This window comes from Gossypium arboreum, chromosome 11 (assembly GCF_025698485.1).
Source record: "Gossypium arboreum isolate Shixiya-1 chromosome 11, ASM2569848v2, whole genome shotgun sequence".
NCBI classification, from domain to species: domain Eukaryota; kingdom Viridiplantae; phylum Streptophyta; class Magnoliopsida; order Malvales; family Malvaceae; genus Gossypium; species Gossypium arboreum.
The window spans coordinates 72,986,554-72,993,502 of record NC_069080.1 but is presented as its reverse complement, the minus strand read 5'-3'; the positions used below and the strand labels follow the sequence as shown (position 1 = coordinate 72,993,502).

Sequence of the window (6,949 nt, the reverse complement as noted above, 5' to 3'; positions counted from 1 at the left end):
TTCTGTACAATGAGAAATTTGATTTGTAGTGAAGAGTGGTCAGATTAGTCAAACAGTGAAACGGGGGAAACTTTAAGAAAAATCTGGTATTGATTGGCCACACCTAAAACTCTGAAATTTTATTGCTGAAAGATACGTAAGTCTACATTCGGGGAAAATTAACGATGATTGATTTTGAGTTTTGTAGCTCCAGTTATAAACAATTTAGTGACTGTTGCTCAGGAAAACTGCATGTAGTGAATATGTGATTTTGTTGTAAACTTTGATGAAACTATTTGAGTTGCTTATAAGCTATTGCTGAAATTGATGTACAAGAAAAATATGAAATATGTATGAGATATATATATGTGATAAGGCCTAACGGCCGATGTGATGAATGTGAAAGTGTGTATATATGTGATAAGGCCTAATGGCCGATGTGATGAATGTGAAAGTGTGTATATATGTGATAAGGCCTAATGGCCAACGTGATGGATGTGGAAGTGTATAAATGTGATAAGTCCCGAAGGGCAATTGTGTTAGTACTATATCGGGTTAAAACCCGCAGCTTTATGCGAGAATATTATCACCGATTAATGACCGTGAGGCCGTGCTCAGTATTATATCCGTGCTCGTACTATATCCGAGCTCTAATGACCCGATGACTACGTGTGGAGAGTATGTCCGGTAAGACCCGATGACTTCGTGTGGAGATTTAAATCGAGCTAAAGGTCTCGCCGATAATCCGAGTAGAGGTTAAAGCTATAAGACTTCGTAATAAGAATTGCTTATAAATATATATTCAGTGCGAAAGGTTAAAGCAGTATGTACTCCAAGTTTATATGTGAGCTTGATTTGAACTAAATCATAAGGTAGTTATGTGATGCATACGAGAGCAATCCATGACACTATTCCTATGGGTATATGACATCGGATCAGTGTGAGAGGTTATGTTAAATTATACAATATATCTATGTCACATGAGCTCACTTTTATGTGAAAGTTTATTTGCCTACTGTATATGTTGAGATGTGCATATTCGGTAAAGGGATGGTATGCCCGAAAGAGGAGTGAAATAAAAATACGAACAACTATGTTATAATTTGGTTGTTATCTGTTGACACTGCTTAAAACTTACTAAGCATTGTAATGCTTACTCCGTTTACTTTGTTTCCTCTGTTTTATAGATCTCATTTGGAAGCTACAGGCTCGGGGATCGTCAGCAACTAGTCACACTATCACCATCCACTCTTTGGTACTGCTATGTTTTGGATTATCTTATGGCATGTATAGAATAGACTAGTAGCGGGAGGATATTTTGGTTAATGTATATAAGCCATGCGAAAATGGCTTTAAGTATACTTTGATCATAGCATTGTAATCATTTTGTATGTCGTCCATCGAGAGGTATGGAAATGTTGGTAACGGTTAGTCATGGGAATGGTTATTCATGATCACTTTTGGTATATGTATGACAAACTCTAGTTGATCCATGGAGGATCATGAAATAGGTAAAGTTTACCTTAAAAATAAATGCTGGTAGCAGCAGTGATGTGGATGTGAAAAATCTCTAAAAATAGTAGGAATGGAATTAAATAGCGAATAAATTATGAAATCGAACCTTGATGAATCTATTTTCATAGGATAGTAACGAAACGTTCATATGAACATTATATTATGAGATGTTAAAGTTTTTGTGAGACAGGGCCAGAACGGTTTCTGGATCCCCTGAACTGATTTTGGAAATTCATTATAAATTAACCAGAGACATTTAGAAGCCATGCCATATATTTATAGATTCCTTTTTGATTCTAGTTTCTATAGAAACAAACGGCATCAGTATTGAATCCCTGTACAGGAAGATATCCAATTCGTAATGCATGAAGGTCAGTGTAGTCAAACCCTGGAATAGGGGAGACTTTAACTAATAAACTGTACTAATTGGCCAGACCAAAAATTCTAAGAAAAAATATGTAGATGAACATATGAGTGTAGTTTCGGGGAAAAATTACGAATCTGATTTTCGAATTGTGGAACTCAAGTTATGATTTTTAAGGTGACAGTGATGCAGTTAGCCAGTCGTCTAGAAAATTTTTAATTGGACTGTGAGAGTAAATGAATTAGTCGGTTAGCACCTCGTGTTCGACTCCGGTAACGGTCTCGGGTACGGGGTGTTACAAAATTTGCTTATAATAATAGTTATTAGTCCAGTATTAAAATGGCACCATTTGAAGCTTTGTACAGAAGAAAATGTAGAAAATAGTTATACTGGTTGGACTTAAGTGAATCCAAGTTAGTTGGAATCGACTTGATTCAAGAAACTAAAGAAAAAGCCTATATAATTCGTGATTGCCTGAAAGCAACATCAGATTGCCAGAAATTATACGTAGACTTGAAAAGAAAAGATATAGAATTTTTCGTGAGCGATCGAGTGTTTTTAAAAGTTTCACCATAAAAAAAAGTGCTACGTTTCAACAGAAAAGGAAACTTGAGTCTGAGGTTTATCAAGCCATATGAGATTATTGAAAGAATCGGTCCTATAGCTTACAGATTGGCCCTCCCTCTTGAACTTGAAAAGATTCACAACATTTTCCATGTTTTGATGCTAAGATGGTATAGATCAAATCCTCTAAATGTGATCTCTCCTAGTGAGATTGAATTGTAGCCTGATCTATCGTATTCTAAAGAACCGATAAATGTTTTAGCTTGCGGGGTAAAAGAACTCTGGAATAATCGAGTATCATTAGTAAAAATTTTGTGGCATCTTCACAGTATTGAGGAAGCTACCTGGGAAACTGAAGAATTGATGAAATCACAATATCCGAACTTATTCTCAAATAAGAATTTCGAGGACGAATTTCTCAAAGAATGAGAGTTATAAGAACCAGTTTTCCAACAGTCTCAAAAATAGTGGCTCGGGCCACAATTTCGATGTATGAGTCCGTAAATATTATTAATTTAATTTTTATGAGATCATTATAGTGTCGTATTAAATTTGGTCTAGTAATTTCAATGTTTAGATAGTTAATTAAGTAAAAAGGACTAAATCGTAAAAGTTGTAAAAGTCGATCATTTTTAGTTTAATTATATTAAATGGTTAAAGAATTATGATTTAATGGATTAAAATGGTAAATATACCAAATTAATTTATAATGGACGATTTTGGCATTATTTTTAATGAAATTTTAAGTAAATAATAATGGGTAAACTTGTAAATAAATAAATAAAATTAAAATATAAAATAAAAGATGAACAAAGCCATTTCTGCATCTTTTTTCTTGAAAAATCGAAACCAAGCTTTCGACCAAGATTCATTTTACATGCATGGTATGTATTTTTCACCTGTTTTTCATTAATTTTATGTTTTTGAGATCGTTTTAGCTTAATCTAGCTAACAAAAGGGTTAATTTGTAAAACTGCCAAAGTTTTGAAAACCTTCCATTGATGTTCTTAAAGAATTTTTTTATGTTAATGTTTTGGTTTAAAGCTAGATGATGAGTTTGAACTAGTTTGTAAACTGATTTTGATTAGTTTTCATGATTATTAAACTAGAAATAAGTGAAATTAGATAGGGTTTTAAATTTTAGCTTGTATGGATTGTTTTTGGGTGTTAATGAATTCGACACATGGGTATAGGGATCCACTGTGGAAATAAAATTGTTTTGGTCTTAAGGATAAAATTTAAAGAAACGTAAAAGTTTGGGGCAATTGTAAAAAATTGTAAAGAGGAAGCATTATAGATTAAATTTAAAATTATTTGAAGTTGAATCGAATAAATTGAAATAAACTATTTTATAGATCAAGAACAAGTATATAGTCAGGGAAAAAAAAAGTTGTTGATTAGTCCTTGTATTTTTCTATCTCTACAGTTTAGCCCTAGCAAGTTCATACAGTATTATTTTGTGAATTTTTGTAACACCTCTAACTCGTAGCCATCGCCGGAATAGGTTAAGAGGCATTACGGACTCATAACACATATCAGAACCATCAAATATCAAATATCCTTTCATTTCAATAGACATAGATCATTCATATTCAACATGAACTTAAATGATCGTACGAAGTCTAAAACATGCTTTTAGGAACAATTCGATAACATATAAAAGTTTCAGAACTTATAAAAATTTTCAACTTTTAAAAGGTCACACGCTCGTTGATAAACCGTAATTTATACATATTTTTATCCCATGCTTAGCACATTTATGGATGGTTTCTCCTTAGAATTGGTGAATTCGATGCTTCTAATCCTTTTATTTCATGTTTTATGCTTAGGTGAGCATAGGAGAGTAAAAAGAATGAGAAACGGGTCGAAAACGGAGAAAATGGACCCACAAGGTAAATCGACACGACTTGGACTTCCTCACATGGGCGTGTCACACGGCTGTGTCCCTTTGGAAGGATTGAAGCACGACTTGCACGGGCATACTACGCACCCATGCCTGTTCAACAGCCTTGACCATAGGTTGGAGTAATCACACACGGGCGTGTCCCTGCCGAGCCCAAGTATAACCCTATTCGGAAAATGTCAATTTTGAGGCTCTTAGGCATAGAAGACGCAGAGTGGGAAGCAAGGAATTACTCGAGGAAAGCCGATTGATCCATCTCAGAAGCCGGATTCATCATCAAGACTAAAGATCTCCCTTCAAGTTCCTTCAGGAGTTTTGGGTTTTCTTATGTTTTGTTATCTTTATGCTTTTGAGATGTTTTCTTTCATAAGTATGAACTAAACCCCTTAAACACCAAAGGGGGATGAAACCTAAGATGGATCCTGTTATTATTATCTAAATTGTATGATAAATATTTGACTTGTTCTTAATTATGTGTTCTTAATTCTTGTTTTGATATTCCAAGATATTGATTCAAGTTAAGCTCTTATTCAGAGGAGGAATAGACCCTGTCTAAGAATAAATTTGTCATAATTAAGCGGAGTTGATTGAACGCCTAGGGATAGGGTGATAAGATTTTGCCGGATTAGGGTGAAACCTAATAAGGGAATCCATAGATCGAGTTAATGCAATTCTAGGGTGTTAATTAGAAAGAGATTTCAATTATTCAACCTAGGGTTAGACGTTATTAGTCTTGAGAGAGATAATAATATAACCTAGGGATTTCTATGGATCAAGTCAAATAAATAAATAGTCTGATTCAGAGTCAAATAACAAGTGAAGTCTAGGTGGATTTTTCCTTAGGTATTGTCTTAATCAATAGAATTTTCCCAAAAGTATTTTCCCAAATTTTCTTTCTATGCATTCTTAGTTAGTAATTATCAAACCTTTTAATTTTTTGGCTAGATAATAAAAAAGAAGTAAATACTAGTACTCGTACTTCCTTTGGGTTAAAAAATCCGGTCTTGTTGAACTATACTACTGTTCGATAGGTACACTTGCCTTAATCGTGATAATAACTTAGTCTCAAGAACGATTCATTTATAGATTTTTAAAACCTGTTACGAATATCACGCATCAAGTTATTGGCACCGTTGTCCGGGCACTAGCATATTAGGAGCACTCGATTTTTATTACTTTAGCCATTTTACTTTTATTGCAATTTAAATTTTTATTTTATTTTCTAATTCTTCATTTATTTTCTTCTGACAGGTTTTTCTAGTTTATGACCAGAAGAAACCCGTCAGGACCAGTACTGTTTGATAGTGAGATCAATCGTATAGTTCGCAAAAACCAAAGAGAAATAAGGCAAAGCTTACGATACACAGAAGAGAAAGAGGACGATACTTCAACCACAACCGAGGAGATGACTAAAAACCAAGAAAATCCGCTACCTCCTGCGATTGCTGTTAATCAGAATCCTGCTCCGCACAGTATGTATGATTATGCTAAACCTTCTTTAACAGGAACTGAATCGAGCATAGTTAGACCTGTTGTAGCTGCAAATACTTTTGAACTGAAACCTAACACAATTCAAATGATACAACAATTTGTTCAGTTTGATTGTTTGCAGGACGAGGATCCCAACGCTCACTTGGAAAATTTCTTAGAGTTTTGCGACACTTTTAAAATCAATGGCGTTTCTGATGACACCATTCACCTTCAGTTGTTTCTCTTTTCATTGAGGAATAAGGCTAAACAGTGGTTGAACTCGTTGCCACAGGGGTCAATCACTACTTGGGAACAAATGACTGAAAAGTTTTTATTAAAATATTTTCCGTCGACTAAAACGACTAAATTACGTAATGATATCTCTTCTTTTGTGCAGATGGATTTAGAAACACTCTACGATGCATGGGAGAGATACAAGGACCTCTTGAGAAGATGCCCTCACCATGGGTTACCACTCTGGTTACAGGTTCAAACCTTTCATAATGGCTTGAATCCTTCGACTCGATAAATGGTTGACGCAGTTGTTGGTGGAACCATCAATAATAAAACACCTGAAGATGCCTATGAATTTATAGAGGTGTGACATCCCTAATTTAACCCTAGTCGGGAAGTGGTTTCGGGACCACAAAACTGGGTCACAAAAACATTTAAATACCTTATTCCATGCCAAATATATGTGAAAATGCATGTGTGAATTTTAATTCTTTGATTTAGTTAAATTGAGCGTGAATTGAAAGAAAAGGACTCATGTGAAAGGATTTAAATATATGTGGCTAATTTTAAGAGGTTAGTAAAAGAATGAAGTAAAATAGATGGAGTTGCATGTCAAATAGTCCATTTCCTAAGGATAGTGGCCGGCCATGACAAGATTATGGGCAAAGGAACATGTTTCCAACATGTTAGGTTAGTGGTGTATGTAGGAAGCCATAAAATAAAAGCTAGCATTAAAGAATTGAAAAAAATGATGAGCATGGATGCCCCCCATTTGCCGTGAATTGAACAAGAAAAACAAAAAAAAAGTGCTCATCCTTTCTCAAATTTTTGTATTGCCGTGAGTGAGGGAGAGGGGGCTTTGGAGAAGCTTGGCCATACTTGCAACTAGATTGAGGTATGTTTGATGTCATTCCTTAAGA

The 6,949-nt window shown here is 34.6% G+C and overlaps 1 non-coding gene across 1 annotated transcript; it reads right to left on the bottom strand.

The window, feature by feature from the left end:
• Positions 1-6,159: 6,159 nt before the first annotated feature.
• LOC128284793 (small nucleolar RNA R71) lies at positions 6,160-6,266 on the bottom strand. Its single transcript, XR_008275216.1, has one exon. It is a non-coding gene; the product is annotated as a small nucleolar RNA R71 (small nucleolar RNA).
• Positions 6,267-6,949: the final 683 nt, after the last annotated feature.